The sequence below is a fragment of the Alosa sapidissima genome, chromosome 2 (genome assembly GCF_018492685.1).
Source record: "Alosa sapidissima isolate fAloSap1 chromosome 2, fAloSap1.pri, whole genome shotgun sequence".
NCBI lineage: Eukaryota > Metazoa > Chordata > Actinopteri > Clupeiformes > Clupeidae > Alosa > Alosa sapidissima.
This window is the reverse complement of record NC_055958.1, coordinates 42,158,623-42,171,227: the sequence shown is the minus strand read 5'-3', so window position 1 is coordinate 42,171,227 and position 12,605 is coordinate 42,158,623. Positions and strand designations below refer to the sequence as shown.

The following is a 12,605-nucleotide window of genomic DNA, read 5'->3' as shown; positions in this document are numbered from 1 at the left end:
TACAATTACCTTAGCTTTGTTATTGTCCGTTTGAACTTTTATTTTGATTTATCAATAAACCGGTCAATTAATTCATTTACTTCCTTGTTTGTGTTTTCTACTTACAAGGTTGGTAGTTTGGTAGGTCAAATGTTCCAAACAGTCTTCTTTTGCTTTATTCATTATTTGCTGACACGTTTTCATGCATTGTTGGTGTTTCTGGATTGAACTTTTAGTTTAAATCAGCAGAATTCTTCATTTTGGACTTCAGTAGATGTTTGTCCCACTACATTATCAACATGATTACATTAAATTGGTTGTTCATACAGTGTTCTATTAGCATACTGCATATTTACCATTATGTTGTATTGCACCTCTGGACTGTCATCTAGTTGGCAAGTTTCATTGCAATTAAATGCTATGCCGATTCTAAAAAAACAAGAATTGCCCTTAATAATGCTGAAAAGCAAAAGTTACTTTATTAGTTTCCCCAGGGAGAAATTTGACCTGGTCACCAGGAAAATTGCTGCAATAAATGCTAAACAGATACACAACCAGCACAAAAAAAGAAAAAGAAAAAAAAACGTTAAAGGGAAAATGTTCAGTAAACATTTGGGCTACTCAAAATGTGCTGTGTAAATTGCCATCCTTCATGTATTATTCTATTCTATACGTTACAAATTTTCATAAACATCCATGCATTCAGTCTTACAAATACCTTCATTTATCCATTCATAAATATTCATATATTCAATCATAGATATGCATTAATTCCTGTATTCATAACCATACATACATTGTCAGTCATAAACATACATTCATTCATACATTCATTGACATACATTCACCGAAAGGGAGAAATGAGTGTTTATACCTATTATATTTGCACAAAGGAACACTGTAATGTCTAACAATCAATCTTTAGTAGTGAGTCTGAGACACTCAAGAAGATATTTGCAAGTAAAAAGGCTTTATTGAGCTTGACTATCAATTAAAATTGTGACAGTATGTTTTGGTCAAAGAACAATCAATCTAGCAATCAATATTCAAATTTATTTTATTTTAGTTAACTCTGCATAATATACTTTGTGTAACTTGTTTAATGTTGATCTGTATTTGTCAGCTCCACTATAAAGGCACAACTCTTCCATGAATACCTCCCCTCCTTGTGCTTTTGACAACCTCACACACCGTAGTCTTCTCTTCATTGTAGTTTAAATTTTGTTTTAATGCTGTAGTTATAACTGCTGTTTAAAAGTTTAAATGTTACAATTCTTGAATGTTAATAGCTTAAATGTAATTATATTGTTGTAGTTATAGCTCTGTATCTTAAATGTTTAAATGCTTCAATGTTAATAGCTTAAATGTTATTCTATTGCTATAAGTCGCTTTGGACAAATGCATCTGCCAAATTAATGAATGTTATCATACTTCTTGACACACCATGCACATCGATATTTCATACATTGTGTCTAACCTAATTCTGAAGCTGATATAATGGATTGGAGGAATGTAAAATTAGCTGATGTATTTAAATTAATGAAGAATACAGAAAACAGGATCATGATAACTGTAATATGTTTGTAGAACACCTGAATGGGCACAGTGCTGAGGATCAGAGATGAAGATATTATCCAACAACCTGTTCTTCTCAGTGGTGGAGGTGGTAATGAGATTTGTGAATCCTTTTGACTGGAACAACTCATAGATTGGCTTCCTTCCATTGGTCAACATGTCCTCATTAAAATCCCCACAGACTATAACTGGACTATCAGCAATAACATGTAAAGACTCCAGTAGATGGCAGAGATTTGGCAAAAATAGATTTGTATTGTAATCCGGCGGTCTGTAAATCACTGCAATTAATAGTGGAACTGGAGCAACAACTTTCAATACCAGGAATTCGAGATCAGTCACACCCTGTATGTATGGAATGTGATGGGCTAGAACATGGCTTTTTACAAACATAGCAACTCCCCCACCATTTTTCTGTACAAAATGTGAAAGAGTAGTGTATGACACATGTCTATTGCGCTTATACATTTGATAGTTCTCCAACTGGATATTTTCTGGGACAAATGTGCCAAAAAGGTGTGTTTCAGTAAAGCACAAAATATCTGCGAGGCACAGTTCATGATGTCTCTTCACGTCATCGATGTGGGCTGACAGTCCTTCAGTGTTGTGATGGACCAGTGTTAAAGATGGTGATCTCAGAGTGGGGAGGCAGTGAAGAAGGGGCATGGTGTTTCCAAATTCAACTTTTTGCATACTGTCCACAGAAACCGTGACTTCTGGATCAGCATATATTTGGTTTTCATCAAAATCAACTATGTGTAGACCATGTAGTGAGGTCGTTCTGCTGAGAGCAACGTATGCCATACCAGGTTCAAATATGCGCTGCAACGAGACCACTGCAGAAACTGTCGTCATGCCTTGACATTTGTGTATGGTACAACCAAAGGCTAGAGTCATTGGAAATTGGTGACGAACCACTCCCTTTTTACTAAGAGGTTCCTCTACTCTTTCAATGTACACCAAATTGTCCGGTCCTTCTGGTCCTTTATTGCGATGTCTTTGCCCTGCATTGGGACTGTCCAATTCAACACCAAGCATTTTTACAAGTGATCTGCCATCTTGGTCGTGATAAACAATTTTACCAATCTTTCCAAATGAACCATTCACAAGTCCATCTTCCACATCTATGTTTCTCATGAGCATCACACGGGCACCGTTAGCAACTTGTAGTCTGTCTGGTAAATCCCCTTTACGTCCTTCAAAAGGTGCTCTCTGCCTTTCCATCCGACCAGTTTGTAGATCTTTCTTATAGTCATGTGCATTAATGTTGACCAGTTCAGAGTATAGAGCAGATATTGTGTTTGCATTGTGTTGGTTTACTTGTTTATTTGTAGCAAAAACATGCAGAATGTCTTTGGGACAGTCATCAGCTTGACATATGGCCTGGCCAAGTAGAGCTCTGTCTGCTTCAGATAATGCCTCTCCTTTGCGTTTCACCCTTATCCTGTTGAGCAGCTCAGCAAATGGCACATCATCTTTCTGGCGCATGATTTCTGTGAGAGTGACTACTTGGAATCGATCTTTCCAGATATCAAGAACATGATCCTCAAACACACAGAGAGGTTTGGCTTTACCAGGGGGACTTATCTGGTTGAAATCACCACAGGCCAGGATTGAGACTCCGCCAAAGGGTTTCTTGCTGCCTTTGATTTCTTGCAATCTCCAATTGACATATGCAAAGAGTGATTTTGATATCATGGACACTTCATCAATGACAATTATTTCAACATTGGACAAGGTTGCTCTCACTTCATCTAGACGGTTTCCAAGGCACTGATAAGGTGGTTTAAGGCTTCTTGGCAGTTTCAGGACAGAATGCAGTGTCTTGCCAGATATGTTAAAAGCTGCTGTGCCGGTAAATGCTGTGAGAAGGACAGTGGGCATGGACATGTCTCTTTCCTCTGTGATGCGGGGTAACTTGCGGAGTATCTTTGATGCCTCTGAGTAGATGCATTTGATAAGGTGAGATTTGCCAGTTCCAGCTCCACCAGTGACAAAGTAAAAAAACTGATCGGCACTCTGTCCACACACTCGTCTCATGCACCACTTACGCACTGTATAGAATATAGATGCCTGCGTTTGATTTAGATTTTGATACATGTTACGGACTACAGTAGGGTCTATTTGAGGAGCCTCAAACATTGGTGCTGCACTTCCTCTGTCTGTGGTACTTGAGCTATATTCAGGAATGTCATCCCGTTCATTCATTTCGTCTGGATTTATTTCCTCACGCTCAGAAATGCACTCAAGCCGAAGAAGCTCTGTCTCAGGTGCAAGTGTTGTCCATGCATCCTCCATAGGTCCATTTTCTTCTATGTTCTCAATAGCTTTCTCTATTGCATCACTGTTCTTTTCAAATTGTGACCTGTTCTCCTTGACAACAGAAACTACTCTCTCATTATAGTCTCTTCCAGGAAGACGTATAGAACCCGATGTGTAAAATGACTCATATGTTGGAAAACCTCTGGGTTTCAGCTGTGAATCTGAACGATAAGGGAGGTACAGTTTGAGCAATGTGCCATAGAATTTCTCTGGAGCTTTTTGCTCAGAAAATCGGGCATATCTGATAATGGCAGGCTTTCCTTTCGTTCGCTTCTGAATGAAGCCCATTTCATTTTGAAGTGGCAAAACCTTTTTTCCTTGTTTCTGCCTTCCATACACAACTCTATAAGTGGAAGCAAACTCTGCCATAAACATTGTCGCAAACTCTGGTGTATCTGGTCTGTTTTTGTATTTGTCTGCCATTCCGGACATCCAAACATTCTCTGAATCAGGGATTCTGTCATTCAGGTACCTTAAAGGGACGCTCATTTTCAAAGCATTGTCATCAGTGGGTATAAATATCACGTTTCGAGAGCAAGACTTCAGTTTCAAGCTACAGACTCGTGCAACAGCCTCTTGAACACTAACCTCTCTGTTTTTGGAGTATGCTTGCATGATTTGTTTCATTTCCTCACAGTCAGAGGTATTGGATTGAGAACTATCAGTGACAACTCTTTTCAAATACTCACTCATCTCATGTTCAGCTTTGGAAATGTATGACAAGATGTACATCAGACAGGAATAAGGGTTCAGGATGAACTGAATATCAATGTTTGCATTCCAGGCCCTTAACAAATGTTCATTATAGCCATTAATCCAGCAGTCTTTTGGTTGACGTTTCATTACTAGCACGCTGGATGTTGTTAATGAACTGACACAGTTTAGGTATTCCCTATAGCTTAAGTTGCATTGGGCAAGTAGCTGTGGGATGCTTTCAAATGATGTTGTTGGATTATTCAGCAATTCCCATAAAGGCCTCAGCTTATTTTTGGCGTCTTCAGGAGACATGGAAGAGCGGTCATGATCAGATTCATCGTCAGATTCGTCCATGAGCTCTGCTGGCATTGGGCGTGTTATAAATGTGCTCTCGACAGGCTGTTTCGGAAATCCAAACCGACAGTGCTTATTTCCTTTCTTACATGACTTGGAGTGCCTTTTGCTGTGGGTTTGCACCTCTGTCACTATTTTGAAAAGCTCAGGGTCTGTATTTGGGTCAGGCAGCTGACATGTTATGTACTTGTCCACAAATTCACACACTTTCTCATCTGGGTCCTCCTCAAATACAGGTGCGTTCTTACACCAAACCAACATATGTATATGAGGCGAACCTCTAGCTTGATACTCCACTCGAAAAAAGTAGTCAATGACCTCACCGATGGGCTGTGCTGGTGACAAAAGTAGGTGTCTGAGAAGTGCATCAACACGCTTGTCAAACATGCGCATGGTGGTGACAGGGTTGCTACGTAGAATCTCACATTTTGATGCCCAGTCGAGCTCAGAAAAGTCAACCTGCTCTCCTTGCTGTGCCTTTATTGTTTGTATGACCTCTGGCCATCTCATTTCGGCAGCACTAAATGTACAGAAGAATGTTGGGGTACCCAGCTGGCGAAGCATTGCAAAGAGGTCTCTGAGGGTTTTTTCCCAGTAGGCAGGTGTTCCTCTCAAAGGCTGCATGAATCGAGTGGCATCTCTGTTGCGTACCAGTTTTTCCACTTCACGTTTGTCTTGGAGCATTCTTGCAGTGATTTTGCGTCCATCTCTGGTCATAGGTTTTCCTTTACGCAGTTGAATAGACATAGAAGACTTTGCCAAATGCATTTCTGCGATAAATTGTGCGAAAAAAATATAATTGGAGTCGAAAGCAAATCGATTGTCAACACAAAAGAGACGTGCATTGAAATATCTGCTTGGCGATAATTTCATTGGTCTTTGTGTTTCATCCAAAGTGTTCATTCCAGTGGGGAACTGCACAGGGAAAGCCATTGCCTCTAGTTTAGGAACTCTGAAAAAACTCACTGGTCTGTTTCCTTCAGCTGGTGCCACAGTGAATATACCTTCACCAAATGTTATCATTTCCTGTGCAATATCAGCTGGCTGTAAGCATGAATCTATAGAGCATCCACCATTTTGCTGACTTGTGTCCTGCTCAGTGTCAAGTGAATCTTGGTTATCATGTAACTCATGGGTTTCATTATTAAGCTGATTGCCTGCACTATTTATCTCTGAATGTCCTGGGTCAGTAATGTCACACTCATCCACTGCATCAGTCTCCATTAGATCAACCTCCCCTGCAGCACTGACATCATTTTCATCTGTCAAGCTACTCATTCCATCCTCAAAAGCTTGTGTTTCATTAGTTATGGTTATGTCCTTGTACTCTGAATGCATCTCTTTCAGTTTTGATAAGGCACGTAATACTTTGGTCATGTCTACAGTTTGGAACTGGTAATGCCCTGTATAATTCATTCTTCTTTTCAACTTCACTTTCAAAAGCTGCGACTGACTGCTAGGTCTAGGCAAAGCATTGACTGTTGATTCAATGTCTGAAGGTACGCAAACAATTCCACCATGTATTAATTTCTGCTGGCCTTTGGGAAGACTGATTATTTTTGCAAATGGTATGTACCGTGCAATGATGTGCCTTTCAAGTATATTAAGATTACTGAGCTCTGGAGGAATTGGTGATAGCTCTAACAAATTGTTTACAGCAATGGCCGGCATTTTCCCCATCTTCAAGTTTTCATGACAGCTGTAACAAATCCACTCTGTCTTTTCATCTGGTGCACAACATGATTCAAGTGCACTGCACTGCTTGCTGCATGTAGGCCTATGTAAATATTTGCCTGTTAAGCATCGATCAACCATGGCTCGATTATTTTTATAACATTCATGATTGCACTCTTTTACCTGATTATAAAACAAAGCTCTGTGACACACTGTGCAAACAAAAGTAGGACCGTTCTTTACATCCATTCGAAAAGATATGATGGCATCATGCAAAAGGGTGCTTTCTGTTGGTGTTGACTGTTGTTCAACCTCATGCTCTGATTGAAGTCGAGACAGGCGTGTAAGATTTCGGTATTTACGTTGTATATGTAAAGCACAACGCATTTTGTGAATCATTCTCTGGAAACTGTTATTTAGGCCCACACCTGCATTCTTCTTTTTTTGTAGAGAACGATAATGCCTGAATAAAGGGTCATTTCTGTATCTGTCATTGTAGGTTTTATTTGTTTTCTGCCTGTATGTTGGATCATTTGCATAGTGATGTTTCATGGTCAACTTCTGTCTTGAACGATACGCTATATCATGGGCATAACGTTTCTGTACGTAAGCCTGTTGTCTTGCTCTAAAATTCAGGTCACTTGAATAACGCTTATGTATGTAAGCCTGCTGTCTTGATTTAAAACTCGGGTCACAGGAATAGCGGCTGTTGATGTATAACCTTTTTTTTAACTTATAGGTAGGTTCATGCATGTAACGGTCTCTGAGGTGCAATTTCTTACTGTGTTGAATGCAGTTTGCATACCTCTTTCTTTCATATTAAATTTTTTTCATTCTATTCTGTTCATAATATTTTCGCTGTCTTATTCTGTTGTTCTCACTGCAGGGCATATCCTTTTGTGCTTTGGCAGCTTTTCTGCGCCTGCGATTCTTATTACATTTAGTAAGTGAATTCTCAGAAATGGCTGGAGCTGGGAACTCAGCAGTCCGAGCAGGTTGCACATTGTCAGTGTGGCTCTCTTGTTCATTATTACACTCAGATGTAAATAACACTGGCATTAACTCATAAACCCATGCATCAGATGATTCAAGTAATGTCCAGAATGCAAGCAGATGATCAATCACATCACTCAAGCTGACAAAGGTCAACATCACAGCAGTGCCATTGTTTGCTGGAAATCCATGAGGTGTTCTTGAATGTGGATCAAAAACTCCATATTTATCATCATCTCTAAACAAAGCTATTGTTGAGCTACCTACAGTTAGCAGTGCAAACTTTACATCATTTGACAAACAATGCAGTCTTTCAGAGAGCTGTAGGAAGTCCACACCATCAGGTCCATCTTGCCTCAGATAACCAAACCGTGACGGGCACTTTTCAATATGATACATCTGTCCATAGATCTCAACACTATCAGGTAATTCATCAAGAGCCAAGTGGTCGGGTGCTTCATTGCCTCCCGCGCTCAACCTTACCAGTGCTTCACTGTACATCAAGTTACTTTTTTGCAAAACGTAGTCAAGATCATCACTGTTGAGCTCAGTTCTGTAATGGAGAGTTGCCAGAAATACCAGGGAATTGCAGGTGCACTGCTTGTTACTGTTGTTCCCATACCTTACATCACGTTGGCTATGAGTTGCTTGAACACATGTGATGGCTCTCTGCTCCATGTTCATGCAGAAAACACTAGTTACCTCATTTACCTGTTCTCTCTCATTCAAGTCACTCTGGTCTAATGAAGACTGATGTGGTTCAACTTCAGAGAGGTCCAACTTACGCCAACGTCTCTTTTGAGCCTCTGAGCGACGGCCTTTCCTTGGCATGTTTCAAAATGCTACAATCTTCGCTTAATATAGTCTACTGGTCAAGTTTACTTAAGTCTAATATGGGTTGTACAAATTATTGTTTATCAGATTATACAATAGCACTTACTGTTCTACTCACAGGTTACTTAATCTGAGTATACAAAAACAGTTGAGATGAGATTGAATGTTAATTAACTCAATATCCAAACACTAGTATTTATTTCAGTGGTTTATTCCAATAAATAGAGGGCCCAAAAATGAAATGTTGCTAAGCAAAGAATTAAAACAAAATGATTACAATATGTTTGACACCCAATAAATAACAAGCTGGCTGTCAAAAGTACAAAATGCCAATTTTCACCTTCACACACAATATTTACTTTAGTTTAATTATTGATTAAATTCTGAATTTATCCTCAATTTTATCTTAATGCGTATTTTGTTTATCAGTGGCAATTCTGAATATGGCACTTGAATGGCTAGGTAGAGGTAACACTTGATGACACTGATGAAGAATGAGAGGAAGCTCTTGAGATGATCAGTTTTATGCAGAACTAGGATGGAATCTCGAAGTCCTCACACAGCTCAGGTTCAGTCTTGCAGCACAGCCCAGGTCTAAAAGTAGGCATGTAACAGCAAAGACAACTTTGACAGGTATTATTGATATATATATAAACGTTAATTTAAAGGAGGTTTCAGTCTCAAAATGATTCCAAATAGGGTTCAAAGGAGGTTTCAGTCTCAAAATGGTTCAGAATTTAAAGGTTTCAGTCTCAAAATGGTTCCGAATAGGATTCAAAGGAGTTTTCAGTCTCAAAATGGTTCAGAGTTCAAAGGTGGTTTCAGTCTCAAAATGGTACAGAGTATAGTAGCCAGGTATGTGTGATCAGAAAGTGGTCAATTCTTGTCAGTAATATGTTTGCAGGTATGTTTAGAGTGGGTTTGCTGGTTCAGAGTGATATTCAGAGTCTCAATATGATGCACAGTAGTATTCAGAAAAGGATTCAGTTTCAAAACGGTTCAGAATATGATTCAAAGGGGGTTTCAGTCTCAAAAGGGTTCAGAGAATCAAAGGCGGTTTCAATCTCAAAGGCGGTTTCAATCTCAAAGGCGGTTTCAATCAAAAGGGTTCAGAGTATAGTATGTGCAGTCAGATATGTTCTCAGCAAGTGTTTGGTTCTTGTCGTAGATATGTTTGCAGGTAGGCGTTAGTGGGTTCTGTTGTATATGAGTGCAATGTAGTGCAGTGCAATGTAGTGCAGGGTGTGCAGACGATGACAGGCAGCGTCACAAGTGACACGCAGACACCACTCTGACAGGGCTGGTCTGGAACAAGCCTAAAAGGCAAACAAAGAAGAAAAAAACAACACACGTTAAACACTTCCAAAAATAAGCAGCAACACACACAGCAACATAGGTTGGTTTTAGTGATGTATGATGAATTAAGTGAAGTGAACAAAGAAAACAAATACAAAATTCAGCACAGCAGTATATTATGCAGAGCAGGAGCATATTTTGTAGGCAGCTGAACATTCGATTGTAGTCATCTTTTATGGGTTAAAGAAAAAAACAGGACTTATGTGATGGTTGATTGTTATGATTATGTGATATGATGGTTACTTTTAATAAAAAGAAAAAGTTTGTAGTTGTCAATGCCGATATGGTAGGCATTCTGCCATCAAGACAAGCAACCTGCAAGTCAACTAGCCTCCATAAGTTACAGTAGGTCTACACCAAATCAGTGAAGTAGCTATTTTTCTTCAACGTCAATAAAAACACAATTTACATGTTTGTGTAACCAAAAAAGTGTAAGCAAGCAGCATAGCTGGTCTAGCAGTAAAAATAATTAAGATGACATACCTGAAAAGTCTGCAGCACAGCAAGGGAAGACAGGATGGGAGATGGGAGTCTGAGTATTTCTGTGGCAAAGACTGCCGCACAAGGGAAGGTGGAGATGGAAAAAGTCTTTAAAAAGACTATTGCTTGCTGTTGTGAATAAAGAAACGTGTGAAATCGTGACCACTGCTATAACATTACAATGCAACACAAGTATGTTAATTTAACAAAAGGCAGCACTACTTCTCATATGTGTGACCAAAAGTACTCAACACAAGTATTAGGGGCACACTTAGAAATAAGTTTGTTTGCTGTAACATAAGAATCAGAAAATGATTGGACTAGTAGGTTGATATGTCTTTTCTCGCCACCAAGTTAGAAAATATGTGATAGCATTGGATTCAGGGTAGATTTTTGTGTTTTATTACCCTGTTGTCCATTGCCCATATGGAGGTTTATATTACAGGCATGTTGGCAACATCTAGCCTACGTTATGTGCTTAACGTACTAGTTCAAGGCATACCGTAAAACGCCTCATTGGCCAATTGTTTCTCTATGGAGACGCCTTCATTTCGGTCTCGGCTTCACGTTGTGGCCGGCGCCGGCGTTTTTAATGCGACGCTCAAAGTTTACATTTGTTTAACTTTGACCCCGCTGGCGCTGACCTTTCAGTGTTGCTGCAATGTTTTAACGTAGCTGCTAACTACCGACAGTTTCCAAATGTCAGACTTCACCAATCAACTACTATAACGTTACCCGACCAATGGTCGGACATAATTCATAGAAGTTGTTTTTGACAACACATACGTCGAATAAAAGTGATAATGAACGTCACACAAAGTACACGTCTATTGAAAGTAAATAATAGCAAGACATAACGTTAACTTAGTTAGCAGCCAAACTTTACCTCAGATAGCAATGTAGAAGTCCTAGCTCTAGCTAACTACGTTTCAATAATTTCCAAATGACAGACTTTGTGTCAGCTAACGTTATGGTACGAATTGTCGGAAACAATTCGTAAACATTGTTTTTGACAACATAAGTCGAATAAAAATGATATGATTAGAGTAATTTACGTGGTCGTTAGAGTTAACCGTAGTGCTAGCTCGAAAGTTAACATTAACGTTAGCTAGCCGCTAGGTACCAGGCTCATTTAAGATAGCTATCGATACAAAGAACGCTGTTGACCTTACCAAAATACCTCTAGTGTTAACGTTAAGAGAATAAAACTTACTTTTGTGGTAATGTGAAAAGTCCCGGTAACTTCAGGGCGAAGTTTTTGAAGGCTCCAAACTCGACAGAGGCGACGAGACCACTCAATCAGCTCAGGCACAACGACAGTGAAGCTAGTGGAGTAGACGAGGGATTGATTCCGAGTCAAAGTAAAGGTGTCAAGCGCGAGACTAAGCGACGTCATTGACTGAAGAGCATGGGCAGGTTTGGTCAAGTCAGGTCACTTAATGCACAACAGAGTTGATTCAAAGTGCTTTAAAATAAACAAAATAGTAAAAATAAACAAAATAATAAACAACAATAATAATATCAATAATAATGGGATTAAACTAAAGTAAAACAAAATAAAACAATTGTCAGCAATCAAAATGATGGTGGTTTAAAAAGACAAAAAGAAAATGATATAGGCCTAGTGTAATCAAATCAAATTGAAGGCTGGGCAGTTAAAATAAACGAGGAACATTATCAGAGAATATTAAAGGCTAAGGAAAAAAGTATAATCACACGTCTTAGTTCCAATGAGTAAACTAGCTGCAGCATTCTAGATCTAGTTGAGCAAACCAAAATAAAGCGAGGTACAATAGTCAAGTCTTGATGTAATAAATGCATGTAATGAATGCGACCAGAGAGGGTTGAAGCAGAGCAAAATATTGCACTTGATGCAAACACTCCAGCAGACAGTTTGGAAGTAAACATATACTTATGAAAGTATTGTTTAAGAGTTGTAGGGGTAGATTAGGCGAATACAACATTATCTGACTTTATCAAGCCGGCTACAGCCGCCTGCAGCCTGCAATGCATTTTAGGTCACATGACCTTGAGTTATTGCGGGAAGTGGTTGAAGAGCTGTGCACGAGTCTCGACACATCGTCATGATGTCACATACTGTAATTTCTGACACAAATCGTACTGAAAGATTTGTTCAACTTCTTCTGCTGTGGTCTTATGCTCCTTCAATTTGAACCGGCAGATCTTGTCAGTCAGATGGACTCAGTTAGAGTTCATCTTGAATGTGCCTATTGATACTATGTTCCAACAAGCAGAAGACAAAAATAAAATAGTAAAAGATCAAATTATGTTTCAGCATTTCAAACGACTATCTTCTCCAATTTCACCAGTGTTACAATTTA

At 39.2% G+C, this 12,605-nt stretch overlaps 1 long non-coding RNA gene across 2 annotated transcripts; it reads right to left on the bottom strand.

The window, feature by feature from the left end:
• Positions 1–8,706: 8,706 nt before the first annotated feature.
• Positions 8,707–12,259, bottom strand: LOC121686275. 2 transcript variants are annotated; one of them, XR_006023822.1, is made up of 4 exons: positions 12,176–12,259; positions 11,477–11,728; positions 10,267–10,392; positions 8,707–9,743 (listed from the first exon to the last, which is right to left on the bottom strand). It is a non-coding gene; the product is annotated as an uncharacterized LOC121686275 (long non-coding RNA). The 2 variants fall into 2 exon arrangements; XR_006023816.1 differs by lacking the exon at positions 12,176–12,259 and having other exon boundaries at positions 11,477–11,789.
• Positions 12,260–12,605: the final 346 nt, after the last annotated feature.